The sequence below is a fragment of the Phascolarctos cinereus genome, unplaced genomic scaffold (genome assembly GCF_003287225.1).
Source record: "Phascolarctos cinereus isolate Bilbo 61053 unplaced genomic scaffold, phaCin_HiC Scaffold_4;HRSCAF=312, whole genome shotgun sequence".
In the NCBI taxonomy this organism is placed as follows: Eukaryota; Metazoa; Chordata; class Mammalia; order Diprotodontia; family Phascolarctidae; genus Phascolarctos; species Phascolarctos cinereus.
The window spans coordinates 282,652,809-282,671,288 of record NW_027555847.1 but is presented as its reverse complement, the minus strand read 5'-3'; positions in this window follow the sequence as shown (position 1 = coordinate 282,671,288).

Here is an 18,480-nt window from a genome sequence, read left to right as displayed (position 1 = left end):
TGTTTTGCTGTGATTTCACCTTATTTATTTGCTTTTTTATTGGTCTGATTTACTGCTTTCTTTTGCTTAATCAGATTAGCTAAGGGTTTGTCAATTTTAGTAGACTTTTCAAAGAAACAGATTTTACTTTTGTCATTTTTATGAGTTTTCAATGTCTAATTTAACTATTTCCCTCTAATTTTTATATATTCTCTTTTGTACTTATTTTAGATTTGTTAATTTGTTGGTTTTCTAATTTTTTTAAATGCATATTCAGTTCATTTATCACCTTCCCTGCTTATTTTGTTATTGCATATTTGTAAGAACCTAATTTCCCCCTTTGAAGACAGCTTTAGTTAAATCTGAGAAATGTTGGTATGCTAGTACACTGTTATCATTTTCTTTTACATAATAATAATAATTATCATTATTATTATTTTGGTGAGGCAATTGGGGTTGAGTGACTTGCCCAGAGTCACACAGATAGTGAGTGTTATGTATCTGAGGCTGGATTTGAACTCGGGTCTTCCTGACTCCAGAGCCGGTGCTCTATCCACTGTACCACCTAGCTTCCCCTTTTACATAGTTATTAATTGTTTCAATGATGTGTTCTTTGACCCACTCATTATTCAGGATTTCATGATTAAGTCTTCACTTGTGTATATATCTTTCGTTTGTGGTCCTTGAACCAATTAGTACTTTTATTGTATTATGTTCTGTAAATAATATGCTAACAATTTCTGCCTTTTTTACACTTGTTTGCAATATCTCTAAGCCCTAGAACCTGATCATTTTTTGTTAAAGTTCCACATGGTGCTGAGGTGTATGGGTGTTGTTTCACTGTTCGATTTATAAGACATAGTGAGTTTTGTAATGAAGTTTTTCTAGCAATTTATACCATTCTACATTTTCTCTTTTGTTTATCTTTCTATTAAACTTATCCAAAGTGGAAAGAGGGATATTGAAATCTCTAACTTTTGTTTTACTATCTGCTACTTGTTGTAGCTCAGAGAATGTTTCCTTTATAAATTTGGATGCTAAAGAATTTGGGACATATAAGTTTATTATTGATATTAGTTTGTTGTCTATGGCTCCTTTCTTCATAATATAGTTTATTTGTTAACCCTTTTTATTTTTCAAATATGTGTTTTGCTTTGTAGTTGCATGATTGCAACTCCTGATTTTTTCAATTCCCTTGACCCATAGAAATTTTTTTCTATCTTCTCAGTTATATTGTTGTATATGTTTGCTTTTTATATGTTTCTTTTAAGTGACAAATTATAGATTTGTTTTCTTGTCCAATCTGTCACTCTTTTTCATTTTTTTGGATTGCTTAATCTATTCACATTTAAAGTAATGAATTAGATATATATTTCTTCTATCTGGCTCAAATATTGGAGTTTCTTCAAGTTATGATTTTTTTCCCTCTTCTGCTGTAAATACAGCATTATGATCCTTGATTAAAAAAAAATATGGTCCTGTTACCACCAGTATTCTTCCCTTTACTCCTGATCTGTTCCTCTCATTTCTTATCCCTTTTCTCTGTGGGGTTTTGCTCTTAGTTCTTTTTTCTCTCCATGATATTTCCTCTTCATAGTCATATAATTTTCTCCCTCTCCTTTTATTTCCTCTCAGTTAATCAAGTAGATTCACCCTTCCTCTCCTTCACTTCAACTTGTTTTTATTTTTTTTTTCCATTTTACTTATTGCACTCCTTTTCAAAAGGATTCTTATCACTATTATCAACCATCTCTATCTTCTCTAGACTCTCATTCTCTGATTCATGACTCCAATAATTATCTGGTCTCTCTTTCTTTTCTCTGTATTCCCCATGTAATAAAATCTTCTAAGATATCCATTCTAGGCTCTGCCCTCCAGGCAGTTTTTTTTCCACTTCTTTATAGTGTTTGCCCTGTGGATTCCTCTTTTGCATTGTACCTCAGTTGCAAAACAACTACAGTGATTGCAGATAGCAAAGAGAATGTTACTCCATGGTATTTCCCTTGTTCCAACAAGTACCTGATTTTCCAGCTCATCAGTTGCCTTTTTCCCACATTTTCCTGAAAATCTCCTCACTGAGTTCATTCTCTTCCACTCCCCTAAGTGCCAATAACCACCAGGAGTCCCAACAACACCTGCCCTCCCAAGGCAGAATGATTAGACATTTCAAGCACCAAATCTCCCTGACCACATTTTGTGAAAGGTTCCCATCTCCCTTCACAGGCCATTTCTATTCACCAATAAGAGCATTCATCAGTGGAACTCTTTCCCACAACCAAAGCAAGACCTCTTTCCTCACTATCCTTCTTTTCAGTCCTTTCCTCTGCCTCCTCACTCACTCCCTTTTGGTCTCTTCTCTTTCTGTGACCATAGGAGTCATGTTCCTTTCACTGCTAGCCCTTGATTTGACCTGGGCACATCACACATTTCTCTCTATCCCCTTACTACCCTTCTCCTTTCATGTGCCACCTCTCCCAAAAAAAACCCCAAATCACTTGTTCACCAGTAGGAAACATGTCACAAGCTTCTGTCCATAATGCCCCATAATGACCACAATGCACCTTTTCACTGTTATCTCCACCATATTTCCTCCTTCACGCTTGTCCCCTAGTGTACTTTTAGAAAGAAGTTTCTTATTAGTCTCTCTGCTGATGTTGCTGTCCTAACCTTTTACATTTATTCATTCTTCTGTATTTCTGTTGTTTGGATATTCAAGAAGCAAATAAACTCTCCAGTTCCGGTTTTATTTTTGCAAACAATTGAAATGCCTCTTTATCATTAAATATCCATCATTCTATGTATGGTTTTGCTAAGATTTGCAGTCAGTCACCCTGAGCTGCACCCTGAGCTCCACTGTTCTTTGAAACACATTATTTTATTCCCTGTGGTGTGTACAGAATACTCATATTGTTCAAATTTCCTTTTCCTTTGTATTTGGAAGTCTTTCTCCTGATCACTTGTTGACTTGTTAATTCTGAACTGAATTGTTAAATTTAGTCATTATGTATCTTGAAGTTTCCTGCCTTGGGTTTTGCTATTTGTTGTTGTTGTTGTTGTTGTTTTGTTTTGTTTTTTTTACTGCAAGTGATCTGTGAATTCTTTCAACTGGTATTTCATGTTCTATGTTTAGAAAATATGGACAGTCCTGATGTTATTTTCTACATTGTGGTGTTAAGGCTTTTTGTTCTGTCATATTCTTCTGAGACTATTATAGTCTTCCTGACTGAGCTTCCTGTTCCAATCCATCCCCCAAACAGCATAAGAATAATTTTACTAATGCCTCCTCTACTCAGAAAGCTTTGGGACTCTTTATTGCTTTTGGGGTAAAATATAATCTCCTCAGCCTTTTAAAGTCCACGGTTTTGGCTCTACTCTATCTCTCTGAAGTGATTTTACATTAATCACTCTCGCATCTATTCCAGTGGCCTACTTACTCCTCTTTGTACACGACTTACATTGTCTGCCTCCAGGCTTTTGCACAGCCTGTCCCCATTCCTAGAATAGTTGCTTCTCTTCTCTGTCCACTAGAATTTGCTACATTATTCATCATTAAGCTCAACCATTGCCCAATTGATAAATGATCAAAGAATATCAACAGTTTTTTCTTCTTGTCTCATCTTTTCTCCTCTCCTGTCCTTTCTTTTCCATCCAGAAGCCATATTTCCTTCTGTCATTAATATTTTCCCTGTTAATATATCTGCTTATGTTCAAAGTCTTTGAATTTTCTTCTTCCTGTGATCTTTAGTAACTTAACCTTTTTTTTCTTTTATTCCGTCTGATTTTCCCTTGTTCACTTTCTGATTATTTCTCCTCTGATGATGGTTTTCTTGAGGGTTGGATCTTAAAACATCTTAGCCTGCACCCATGCTGGGCAATTTGCTATTCACCAATCTTGACTCCTGTATTTTGTATCCTAGGACAAATTGCCTACAAAAATCTTATGACCTCTTATGCATTTTACTTTGGAGATGACACCAATGCATGATGAAGAAACTATTTTTCTACCCACTTGATGCTGATAAAAAGTGACATTCCCACCTATTTGTCACCATCTCATGGTAATTAGCATGCTAATTTGACTGTGCTGGAAATAATATCATCTATGCTGGGACTCTAATGTCCCTGATACTGCCCCTGCACATCACTTCCTTAGGTCAAGGATCTATGATTTGCTGGATGTGTCATTATCTATGCTTTGTCTCTGATATTCCTGATGCTGCTCTGGTTCTTTGGCTCATCATCACCAGCTTGCATTAAGGAGACCCATTGTGAACTACAGGGCTGTGGCATCATCTACCACATAAATGGGATTTCTGAGATCTGAGATTCACCTTCTGGTGGAGTGGGAGAGAAAAGGCCTATGGTTTCCAGATTTTGTCCACTTACATTTTTTTCTCTTTCATTTTATTTATAGTGAGTGGGAGAGGGGTGATAATTTATTTTTCTTTCCCCCTTGTAATTGCTTGAGCCATGTTGATAGTCCAATAGATACACCAAAACATTTAATTGATAGAAAGTCTTCTAAAAGATCCTTAGGATCTTACCACCATATGGGTAGCATGTGATAAGTCAGGTATCTAAGGGTTTCTCTCACTCAGACCATATAGGTATGACCTAAATAACATCCCTTATGAATACAAAGTGGAAGTGATTAATAGATTCAAAGGATTACATCTGATAGAGTGTCTGAAGAACTATGGACAGAGGTTCACAGTATTGTACAGGAGACAGCAACCAAAAACCTCCCAAATAAAAAGAAGAGCAAGAAAGCAAAATGCCTATCTAAAGAAGTTTCACAAATAGCTAAAGAAAGAAGGAAGGTGAAAGATAAAAAAGAAAGATATATCCAACTAAATACAGAATTCCAGAGAATATCAAGGAGAGATAAGAATGTTTTCTTAAATGAACAATGCAAAGAAATAGAAGAAAACAATAGAATAGGAAATACAAGAGATCTCTTCAAGAAAATTAGAGATATCAGGGGGACATTTCATGCAAAAATTGGCATGACAAAAAAAATGGTAGGGATTTAACAGGAGATAAAGAAAAGGTGACAAGAATACACAGAAGAACTATACAAGAAAGATCTTATTACTAAACCATGGTGGTGTGGTTACTTATCTACAGCTAGATATTAGAGAAGTCAAGTAGGCCTTAGGAAGTATTGACAGAATTCTAGCTGAGCATTTAAAAACTAAAAGATGATACTGTTAAAGTGCTGCACTCAACATGCCAACAAATTTGGAAAATTCAACAGTGGCCACTGGATTGGAAAAGGTAAGTTTATGTCCCAATCCTGAAGTAGGACAATGCCAAGAAATGTTCAAATTATCAAACATTTGCTCTCATTTTACATGCATCAGAAAGGTTAGGCTTAAGATTCTTCAAGCTAGGTTTTAGTAACATGTGAACTGAGAATTATCAGAAGAGTAGGCTGGTTTTCAAAGAGGCAGAGGAACTAAAGACCAAATTGCCAATATTCACTGGGTTATGCAGAAAGCAAGAGAGTTTCAGAGGAAAAAGATCTACTTCTGCTTCACTGGCTACAGTAAAGCCTTCATGTATATCATAACAAAATGTGGCAAGTCCTCAAAGAGATGGAAGTACCAGATCATCTTACTTGTCTCCTGAAGAACCTATATGTGGACTAAGAAGCAACAGTTAGAACTGAACATGGAACAATTGATTAGTTTAAGATTGGAAAAGGAGTACAACAAAGCTGTATATTGTCACCTTATTTATTTAACTTATATGCAGAGTACATCATGTGAAATGCCAGGCTGGACAAATCAAAACCCAAAATTAAGGTATGCATATGATATCACTCTGATGTCAGAAAGTGAATAAGAATTAAGAAGATTCTTGATGGGGGTGAAAGAGGAGAGTGTAAAATCTGGCTTGAAGCTTAACACACACACACACACACACACACATACACACTCCAAAGTCTAAGCTCATGGCAACTGGTCAACTGTTCCCATTGCTTCCTGGCAAACACAGGGAGAAGAAATGGAAGCAGGGTCAGATTTTATATTCTTGAGCTCAAAGATCACTGAGATGGCATGCAGCCATGAAAATAAGACACTTGTTCCTTAGAAGGAATCTATTGCAAATCTGGACAGCATACTAAAAAAGCAGAAATATCACCTTGATGACAAAGGTTTATATAATCAAAAGTATTTTTTTTCTAGTAGCAATGTATGGCTCTGAGAGCTGAACTATAAGGAAAACTGAACACCATGGAATCGACACTTTTAAATTACGGTGTTGGAAAATACTTTTGAGGGTCCCTTGGACAGCAAGGAGATCAAACCAGTCAATACTTAATGAAATTAGCTCAGGCTGTTTACTGGAAGGTCAGATACTGGAGGTGAAGCCTAAATATTTTTGCCACACAATGAGAACACAGGCCTCACTGGAAAAGACCCTGATGTTGGGAAAGTTTGAAGACAAAAGGAAAGGGGGATGGCAGAGGACAAGATGGATAGTGTCATAGAAACAAAGAACATGACCTTGGACAGATTTTGAGAGACAGTGGAGGATAGAAGAAACTGGTGTGCTATGGTTCATGGGGTAGCAAAGTATTGCACATGGGGCAGGTAGGTAGTACAATGGATAAAAGCACCAGCCCTGAGTTCAAATCTGGCCTCAGACCAGACACTTGACACTTACTAGCTGTGTGACTCTGGGCAAGTCACTTAACCACAATTGCCTAACCCCCCCACCAAAAAAAACCCCAAAGTGTTGGACATGACTGAACCATTGAACAACAAATAAAGGTGACTTCCACTTCCAGGAGCTAAGATAGAGGAGTAAAAAGGTAGTCACTCTCACTCTCCCCTATCAACCTCTGAAAACCCAGAAAATATCACCCCAGAAAAAAACCCTGGAACAGCTGAACTAGAAGAAAGAGGGGGAGCAGCTGTGTAGCAGCCCAGCAAAAGGGGTCTCCCAGTGCCTCAGCAAAAATAAGGGAGGCAGAACTACGAGGGGCCCTAGGCAGATAAGTACCCTGTGGCATTCATCTGAAAGGAGGTGAAGAAAACAACCTTAAGTTGTCCCAAAGCCCCAGCCTTGCTGGTTCCAGCCCAATACCAGGTGAGCTTTCTGAGCCCTGCAGCCTCCAATTGTGAAGAAATCCTGAAGCCCAGGTGGTAGAATAGGCAAACAACACCTGGACCTCTGAGTGCCTGAATGAGGGTGGAGGGACCAGTGGAAAACAGCTCAGAAAACCACCAGGTGCCTCAGCACTCTACAGCAAAGGAATCTCCTGGTGCATTAGCAGAAAGAGGGAGACAACACTGCAGGGGGCCCCAGGCAGATAAACACCCTGCAGCACCCATCTAAAAGGAGCTGAAGAAAGCTAAAGGAAAGGAAAAGCAGGCAACCTAGAATTGCCTGAAAGTTCCAGCCTTGCTGATTCCAGCCCAACATGAGGTAAGCTGCCAGAAACCTACAGCCTCCAACTGCCAACATAAGAGGCCCCAGCACACAAAGCCAGTGACCAAGACCTACCCAACACAAGAAGCTTGGGTCAGTGCCCTCTGTTCCCCAGCAGGAGAGCTCAATCTCTTTAAAGGCCAGGGAATAAAGAAACACCATGAGTAAAAAGAAACATACCATAGATTCATATTATGAGAAGAGTGAAGATCAAGACAGAAATTCTGAAGAGGACAACATTGTCAACAAACCCACATCTGCAACAACAAAAGGGAATATGAACTGGTCTGAAGCCCAAAAAGCCTTCTTAGAAGAGCTCAAGAAGGATTTTAATAGTCAAATGAGAGAGGTAGAAGAGTCCTTCAAAAATACAATTGGCCAATTGGAAAAAAAATACACTGAAGAAAACAAGTCCCAAAAAACACAATTGGCCAATTGAAGAAGGAAGTACAAAAACTAACAGAAGAAAACAATCTGTTAAAAACTAGAATTGGACAAATGGAAACTAATGTCTCTATGAGAGAGCAAGAATCAGTCAAACAGAAACAAAAAAATGAAAAAATAGATGAAAATGTAAAATACCTCATTGGTAAAACAACCGACCTGGAAAATCGATTCAGGAGAGACAATTTAAAAATTATTGGACTACCTGAAAATCATGATAAAAAAAGAGCCTGGACAGTATCTTTCAGGAAATCATAAAGGAAAACTGCCCGGAAGTCCTAGAACCAGAAGGAAATAACCATAGAAAGAATCCACCAATCACCACCTGAAAGAGATCCCAAATTGACAATGCCAAGGAATATAATAGCAAAATTCCAAAATTACCAGATGAAAGAGAAGGTGCTGCAAGCAGCCAGAAAGAAACAATTTAAATATCATGGAACCACAGTCAGGATTACACAGGACCTTGCAGCTTCTACATTAAAAGACGCAGGGCATGGAACATGATATTCCATAAGGCAAAGGAGCTTGGAATGCAGCCAAGGATCAATTACCCAGCAAAAATGAGCATCATTTTTCAAGGGAGGAGATGGATATTCAATGAAATAGGAGACTTCCAAACTTTCCTGATAAAAAGACCAGAGCTCAACAAAAAATTTGATCTTCAAGTACAGGACTCAAGAAGGATATAAAAAGGTAAATGGGAGAGAAAGATACAATATGTTGTTAATGGGGGGCTGTTTAAATGCCCACAAGGGAATATGACACTTGCAACCCTTGAGAACTGTATTGTTATTACACCATGTTAAAGGAGTATACATAAAGAGGGTGGATATTAGTTGACTTTGATGTAATGATAAAAAAAAATCTAATCAAGTGGGTTAAATGGATCCAAATAAGTGGATCAATCTGATCTTAGAAAATGTACTGAGAAAGGAGGAGGCAGACAAGGGTAAATTACATTACAGGAAAAGACACAAAATCCTATTATAGCAGAGGGAAAGAAGAGAGGGGGTGGGGAGCATTGTTTAAACCTTACTCTCATCAGATTTGGCTCAAGTAGAGCATAACACAATCAGTTAGGTAGAGAAATCTAACTTGCCCTATAGGCAGTAGAAGGGAAAAGGGAAAGAAAAGGGAGGGGGAAAGAAAAGAGGGGAAGAAAGAAGCAGTAAGAGTAAAGGGGAAGAAAAGGTAAAAGGATAATAAAAGGAGGGACTGAAGGAGTGGTGGTCAAAAGCAAAACACTAGTGGGGGAAAGGAAAAAGGAGAAAGAAAAGCATAAATGGGGGGAAAGGATGGAGAAAAAGACACAGATAGTAATCATAACTGTGAATGTGAATGGGATGAACTCTCCCATAAAACGGAAAATGGATTGCAGAATGGATTAAAAACCATAATCCTACAATATGTTGTTTACAGGAAACACATTTGAAAAAGAGTGACACATACAGGGTAAAGGTAAAAGGCTGGAGCAGAATATATTATGTCAGCTGAAGTAAAAAAAGCAGGGGTAGCAATCCTGATCTCAGACAAAGCAAAAGCAAAAATAGATCTAATCAAAAGAGATAAGGAAGGAAACTACATCCTGCTAAAAGGCACCATAGACAATGAAGTAATATCATTACTAAACATATATGCACCAAATGGTATAGCATCCAAATTCTTACAGGAGAAGTTCAGGGAGTTACAGGAAGAAATAGACAGCAAAACTATACTAGGGGGACCTGAACCTCCCCCTCTCTGCACTAGATAATCTAACCACAAAATAAACAAAAAGAAGTTAAGGAGGTGAATAGAACATTAGAAAAGTTAGGTATGATAGACCTCTGGAGAAAACTGAATGGGGATAGAAAGGAATATACTTTTTTCTGCAGTACATGGCACATACACAAAAATTGACCATGTACTAGGGCATAAAAACCTCACAATCCAATGCAGAAAGGCAGAAATATTAAATGCATCCTTTTCAGATCATGACAATAAAAATTATATGTAATAAAGGGCCATGGAAAGATAGACTAAAAAATAATTGGAAACTAAATAATCTAATCCTAAAAAATGATTGGGTCAAACAATAAATCATAGAAACAATCAATAATTTCATTCAAAAGAATGACAATACTAAGACAACATACCAAAACTTGTGGCATGCAGCAAAAGCAGTTCTTAGGGGAAGTTTTATATCTCTAAATGCTTACATAAATAAAATAGAAAAAGAGGAGATTAACAAATTGGGCATACAACTAAAAAAACTAGAAAAAGAACAATTAAAAATCCTCAACTAAACACCAAATTAGAAATATTGAAAACCAAAGGAAAAATTAAAAAATTGAAATTAAGAAAACTATTGAACTAATAAATAAAACTAAGAGCTGGTTTTATGAAAAAACAATAAAATAGATAACCTTTGGTTAATTTAAAAAAAAAGAAAGAAGAAAACCAAATTACTAGTATCAAGAATGAAAAGGGTGAAGCTACCACCAAGGAAGAGGAAATTAAAACAATAATTAGGAATTATTTTGCCCAACTATATGCCAACAAATTTGACAATCTTAGTGAAATGGATACATATTTACAAAAATATAAATTGCCCAGATTAACCAAAGAGGAAGTAAAATACTTAAATAACCCCATCTCAGAAAAAGAAATTGAACAAGCCATTGATGAACTCCCTAGGAAAAAATCTCCAGGGCCAGATGGACACATGAATTCTATCAAACATTTAAAGAACAATTAATTCCAATACTATATAGACTATTTGGGAAAATAGGTGAAGAAGGAGTCTTACCAAATTCTTTTTATGATACAAATATGGTGTTGATACCTAAACCAGGAAGAGTCAAAATAGAGAAAGAAAATTATAGACCAATTTCTCTAATGAATATAGATGCAAAAATTTTTAAAAATACTAGCAAATAGATTGCAGCAACTTATCACAAGAATAATACACTATGACCAGGTAGGATTTATACCAGGAATGCAGTGATGGTTCAATATTAGGAAAATTATCAGCATAATTTGAGAATACCAACACAAAACCAACAGAAACCACATGATCATCTCAATAGATGCAGAAAAAGCTTTTGATAAAATACAACACCCATTCCTATTAAAAACACTAGAAAGCATAGGTATAAATGGAGTCTTCCTTAAAATAATAAATAGGATACATCTAAAACCTTCAGTAAGCATTATATGTAATGGGGACAGGCTAGGAGCATTTCCAAAAAGATGGGGGGTCTACCTCCTGAAACAAACCCAGGAACTCTATGAACACAATTACAAAACACTTTTCACACAAATACAACCAGATCTAAATAATTGGAAAAACATCAGTTGCTTATGGGTAGCCTGAGCTAATATAACAAAAATGACAATTCTACCAAAGCTAATTTACTTATTCAATGCCATACTAATCAAACTATCAAAAATTTATTTTATAGAGTTAGAAAAAATAATAACAAGATTCATTTGGAAAAACAAAAGGTCCAGAATATCAAAGGAACTAATGAAAAGAAATGCAGGGGAAGGTGGCCTATCAATTCCAAATCTTAAATTGTATTATAAAGCAGCAATCATCAAAACTGCTTGGTACTGGCTAAAAATAGGGAGGTGGATCAGTGGAATGGGTTAAATATGCAAGACACAGTAGTCAATGACTACAGTAATCTATTATTTGATAAACCCAAAGACCCCAGCTTCTGGGATAAGGTCCCACTCTTTGAAAAAAATTGTTGGGAAAACTGGAAAAGAGTATGGCAGAAACTAGGCATAGACCCAAATCTCACACCATATACCAAAATAAATTCAAAATTGGTTCATGACTTAGATATAAAGGCTGATGCCATAAGTAAACTGGGAGAACAAGGAATAGTTTACCTATCAGATCCATGGAGAACAGAAGAATTCATGACCAAACAGGAGATAGAGAACATTATGAAAAGCAAAATGGGTAATTTTGATTACATTAAATTGAAAAGTTTTTGCACAAATAAAGCCAATGCAACTAAGATTAGAAGGAAGATAGAAAATTGGGAAAGAATTTTTACAACCAGTCTCTCTGATAAAGGCCTCATTTCTAAAATATATAGAGAATTAAGACAAATTTATAAGAACACAAGCCATTCCCCAAGTGATAAATGGTCAAAGGATATGAACAGACAGTTCTCAGATGAAGAAATTAAAGCCATCTATAGTCATATGAAAAAATGCTCTAAATTGTTATTGATTAGAGAAATGCAAATCAAAACAACTCTGAGGTACCACATCACACCTATCAGATTGGCCAACATGACAAAACAGGAAAATGATAAATATTGAAGAAGATGTGGGAAAATTGGAACACTAATGTATTGTTGGTGGACTTGTGAGATGATCCAGCTATTTTGGAGAACAATTTGGAACTATGCCCAAAGGGCTACAAAAAATGTGCATACCCTTTGATCCAGCAATAGCATTTCTAGGGCTATATCCCAAAGAGATCAAACAAATGGGAAAAGGACCCACATGTACAAAAATATTCATAGCAACTCTTTTTGTGGTGGCAAAGAAGTGGAAATGGAGAGGATGCCCATCAATTGGGGAATGGCTGAGCAAGTTGTGGTATATGAATATAATGGAATACTATTGTGCTATAAGAAATGATGAACAGGCTGACTTCAGAAAAACCTGGAAAGACTTATATGGTCTGATGCTGAGAGAAGTGAGCAGAACCAAGAGGACTTTGTACACAATAACAGCCACGTTATGTGATGACTATCATTGTTAAACTGAACCCTTCTCAGCATTACGAGGATCTAAGACATCTCCAGAGGCCTTGGGATGGAAAATGCTGTCCACATCCAAAGAAAGAACTATGGAAGTTGAATCTCTATCACTTATTTTTACCTTCTGTTGAGTTTTGTTTCATCTTTCTGATGGTTCCTCCTATTGGTTTTAATTTTTACTTAACAACTTCACTAATGTGAAAATATGTTTAATAGGAATGTAAATGTAAAGCCTATATCAGATTGTGCACCATCTTGGGGAGGGTGGAGGGGAGGAAGGGGGAGAAAAAACTTTCAACTCAAAAGCGTATGGAAGTGATTGTTGATAAATCAAAATAAATTAATAAAATTTTTTTAAAAAAGAGCTTATGATGACAACTGCTATCCATCCCCAGAGACTGAACTGATGATGTCTGAATACAGATTGAAGCATTAAAAAAAAAAAAAAACCTGAACAACAAATAACAATACATTAGTCCTGGGGTCTGAGACCAAACCAGTGAAACCAAGTTTGATCAGATCACAGTCTACTGCCTAGTGCTGATAGCCAAATAAAAAGCTCTTCAGGCTTGGGCATATATAGAGCAAACTGTGAAAGAATCACTAAGCTGGTACCCAAGGTAATAGTTCACATAGTGGATTATCACCATTGTCACTATGCCTATCAATGAGAGGACCAGAGTTTCAAAAGCACTTATTCTGATCCACACTCCCCAAGAACCAAATCACAGCCATGAAAATAAATCCTACACACCATGGTCTGGCCATACCTTAGAGAGCTAGATACTAATTAATTTTCTTTATGGGTTGTTCAACTTACACACTGGTATTGACTCCAAAACAATGAGAGGCATTAGCTAGTGCAGAGACACTTATTACTCATTAATTAATGAATGTCTTGGGCAGTGCTTCTTAAACTGTGGGTCGAGACCTCATATGGTGTCATGAAAAATTTGGCAACAGTAAAAGGTTTCTGGATGTGTAATGACTAAAAATTAATTAAAAATCAAACAGGTAATGAATCTGAGGTGTTTGGGGGAGCGCATGCCCATGTTGCATCAGCAATTTCACTGTAGCCTTGGTTCTGAATAGAAAGCAAGCATACTTTGCACTGCACATTCCCTCAGGCCATGCAACACCAACAAATAGTTGCCAAAATGCCAAAAGGGGTTGCAAGTGGAAAAAGTTTAAGAAGCCCTGGGCTAGGGTTATTTGGTTATCTATCATCATTAAGACTAGAGAACTGAAACTTCAGTTCTGTGCTTCCACTACTACAGCAGTCTTGTTGGCAACCTGGGTCAGAATTAAGGAGAGATTTTTCTGATCACTTTTTTTTTTCTGTTTTGCTACCTTAAGCTATGGGAGAAAGGCCCTTATAAACTAATAGAACCCCATACCTCTGACTCTCCTGTAGACTGTACTGCCATGACCTCTGATTCCCTTTCCTCATTTAAAGTGGTAGGTCCTCCATGAATAATTTTACTATATATGCATAGTATATATACATAGTACATATACATAGGGTTACTACCCCTGGGTACATTTTTTTTTTTGCAGGGATTATGGTAAAGGAGGCACAATGTCATCACAGATATAAAGGGTTCTGTCAGGTAAACACCATGATAGAGGGACTACGTTGAAAGTGGTATTAGGGGAGGTACACACTGTCAAGAAAATACCTTGTCAAGGAAAACCTGTTCACAAGCTTGTATAATTAGAGTTGGAAATACATTTAGCAAGGACAGCTCTTAAATCCTCACTTTATGATGAAGATACATGTTATAAAGTATCCACATTAGTAGTGATATTATGTAATATTTCTGGTATCCCATTTGTACAACGGAATTCATAGAAATTGCTTTCACTGTCAATAAAGAATCTACTCCATTCTCTATCCCTGGGGAACAGATTCTCCTGCCATCTCTACTGTTACTTTGCCAACATCCCATTGTGTTGCTTCTCCATCCCCTTAGGTCATAATCTATAAATTCTACCATCCCTGAAGGGACTGTGTAGTTACAATTGTGTTAAATGGAAAGCCATGATTCCCTCCATGAGGTGTCCTTGAGCCTCATTTACAGATCCATCTGCTACTGAAGTTAGATGTTGCTGCTATTCTGCTATTACTTGCATTAGGCAGAGGAAAGAATTCAGTTTTGCTGGCTCCATGGTGATGTACCTAGGAGAACAACACAAAAACAAAATAGTCTCCATGAGGAGTACGAACACGTTCATGGTACTGGATGTATCTATTGCCTCTACCAGGTCATTACTAGGATTAAAAATCAAGTAGAAAATCAAGCAGATTAATAGGAACAATGGGAGTAAATTCAGTGTGTCTCAACTGGTTCCTAACCGGTATCTGGTATTATATGTGGAGATAAAGTAAGGAAGTGTTAAGGAGATTCTAGATTCTCCTCTCCACCAGTTCACATCCTCCTTTCTAGGTGTGATCACCTTCTTCCCAAGTCAGCCTGTAGATGGATTGTCTAGTACAGGATACACACTTTCCCCTTCTTCCCCAGGTTCACTATCTCTGCTGAGACCCATTTATCACTAACTTCTGTGTTCTACCAGATTGTTCTCCTTGTTTCACCCAAGGGCCCTACTACTTCTGCAACTACTATTCAAGATAACTGTGTAGTTCTGATTGATTTCCTAGGTAGCAAATTTGCTGTCCTAGAGATGGTAAGTAAAGCCTTAGGTGCGGTAAATGTAAGAGATGGTTTGTCTGATAGTTGGAATATAAAAACATAGGTAGAAAGAATCCAAATTGGTGTCAACTTTGCCCTGACTGGTTAGACTTATGGAGTAAATTGTCTAACCTCCAAAATATTGCTAATTCTTTTCTCTTCTTTGATGTGTCTTCAGTGTGAAAAAAAATAATATGAGTCTGGGTGTGTAGCCATTGGATTACATATCACTAGTTGTAACCTAGCATATTCATTTTCTCCATTCCCTAATAATGGGCTGGCCAACATCCAATATAGTTGAACTTACCCTTGTGGAGGATGAAAGTGTCCCAAAAGTAGACTGCCCAAGCCAGTTGGTCCATCCAGCCAAAAAGAGACTGCCTATGTCATTGAAGGGTCACCCAAATGTTTTTTTTTTCAATCATTCTACAGTGTCTGCTGCTTGAGGATAGTCTGTGGCATAGAAGACCCATGTACTGTCTGGATTTGGGGGCCCATTGTTGAATCTCAACTGTAGTAAATGGAGTTTCATTGCCACTAGAAATATATTCAGGATAGACAAGGGAAAGAGATGTCCTTTTCAAGGACTGTAATGGTTGTCTTTTCATAAGAGTTGGAAAGAGATGTGGCCACTCATACTCATATACATACATATATGTATGGTGTGTGTATATATATATATATATATATATATATATATATATATACATATATATATATATACATATATATATAGTAGGTATATATATGTATATAGTACAGTAACTATATATCTATAAAGTATATCTGTATCTATCCATACACACACACACCACACACACACACACACACACACACTTTTTCTATACCATAAGACGTCATCTTGTGACAAGGATCTATTTAGTTCACTTGCAAGATTTACTTTATTTGCCAGCCATACATCAAGGAATTTTCCCCAGCATCCTTGATCTGTTGGAATGGTTAACTGCCTACCCATCTTGTTACTGTAGAAAGATGAACTTTGCGGTACTGTCTAGAGTAGACTAGTGAGGATACAATTTCAAAAATCAGTGTGTGGGGTGCTGAGGATCTAGAGCTCACTACTGGCAATGGGAATACAAATCAAAGGACAAGTGAGGAATCTTACAACAAAAAGATAGGATTTAAGGAATGACTCGTTGTTATGCATATTGTAAATCCTCTCCACTCTCCCTCACCCCTGCTAACCAAAGAATTAAAACAACTTTTAAGGAAACTACAAAAGATTTAATAAATGCCTAGCATCAAAAATTCTAACAATTTCTTTTCTGAGTTGCTTATACTATTACTCCTATTAATAATAACATGCATCTATGTAGCACTTTAAGGTTTGCAAAGTACTTTACAAATATCTCATTTTAGCTTTAGAACAGCCCTGGGAAGCAGTATTGAGGAAACTGAGGCAGACAAATTAAGTCACATAGCATGTGAGTGTCTGAGACTGGATTTGAACCCAGGTCTTCTTGACTTCATGCACAGTGGTCTATTCATTGCTCTATTTACCTGCCTTTAAATACAACAGCCTCCAAATAATAATACAGAGTTAGAAGCAGAATAGAATAAGAATGGAATAGAAGAATTTCTGGTGTTTTTTTTTAATGAATCTACTCCTTAAATAAAGAGCTTTCTCAGAAATATTAGTAACTCTCAATGTCATTTTACTTAGGTACTTAGAGTTCCTTTGTGACTAATCCAGTACCCCTCAGTATTAGAAAAAAAATTAACCAACAGTTAGATGTATACTAAGCCATTTCTTTTTGGTTATTTGGACCTATAAAAGTGAATTAGTAATGTTAATAAACTACTTTAAAGTTATTCTGAAGACTTACATATACAAAATGGTAGAAAAATAAATTGAATACAATTTATGTATACTGAATGTATACATAATGTATACTGAATCATTTTAGGATGAATAGCGATAATGAAAATGTACCTGAAATTTAAAAAAATAATAATATTGGCAACTATGTAGAGAACATATTTACATAAAAATTTGCAAATAGTTGTTTGAGACCAGATATTTTATTTCTTACCCCGTTTTATGCTTTAGACAGCAACATTTATTTGGACAATAATATTCAATTCTAAACAGTAGTTTGGATAAGATGTCTTCCCTTGAGCTCTGCTGAAAGCTTATAGCTTTAGCAGCTCCTTAAAGATTATTTCCATAACTTCTAACTGCAGCTAAAATGCCAATCATCCAGCTTACTATGAAAACAGGAGTGGGGAGAGGGCCAAAAGAGAGAGAAAGAGGACACAAAATATCCCTAATCTGAGTAGGAGGTATAATGTCTCTATAAAGTAACAATTAAAAGAAAAACAATTACTAGTACCTTATCTGTATCTTGCAGCTGTACTTCCTCCTTTTGCATTAGCAGCATTTCTAAGGTTATAACATACCATGAAAATTGCATTTTAAGAGGAGTTTGATTCCTTTTCCTGTGATTTGATTGAAACAGACAGCTACATTTTGTGTATATATAATTAGGCAGTAAAATAGTCTTTGAAGGCAGATTTCCATTTAGTATGTGAGTCACACTCATAATAGTCTTTCATTCAACAGGCAAAGACTGATCTTCTTAATGCTTCAACTTTCTCGACATGTTTTCTAAATGCGACAATGAAAAGGAAAAACATGAAAAATGTCAGCTTCTAGCTAATATTTCTTTCTTTCTTTTTCATCTCCTTTCCAAATGAAAAACAATCTGAAAAGCCAATATAGCAGGTCTTTGGTGATTTAACCTTATGACAAACTGATTTTTATCATCCTTTTTCCAAATTGTTGTCCAGGGCAGTGTTGAATGCTGCATCATTTGCAGGCATATCTAATCCCTCTCATAAAAGGACATTGTGGCAATAAAACTGAGACCAATGGCTTTTTCATTCTCCACCTCACAGCACTCCAAAGTAATGGCACTGAGGCTCCTCATCATGTGTTTCTTTTCAGATGCATAGTTTCTCCCACCAGTAAGGTTGAAATAGGAAAAAAATAAAGGGAATCCAATCCCATTTTCTCAATACTGTTCCCATATGTCACACAGGGATGATTTTTTTCCCCCTAACAAATTAGAACCTTAACCTAACCACATAGATCCTCAATGGCATGCAATTTTTTTAAAAGATATAGCCTATTT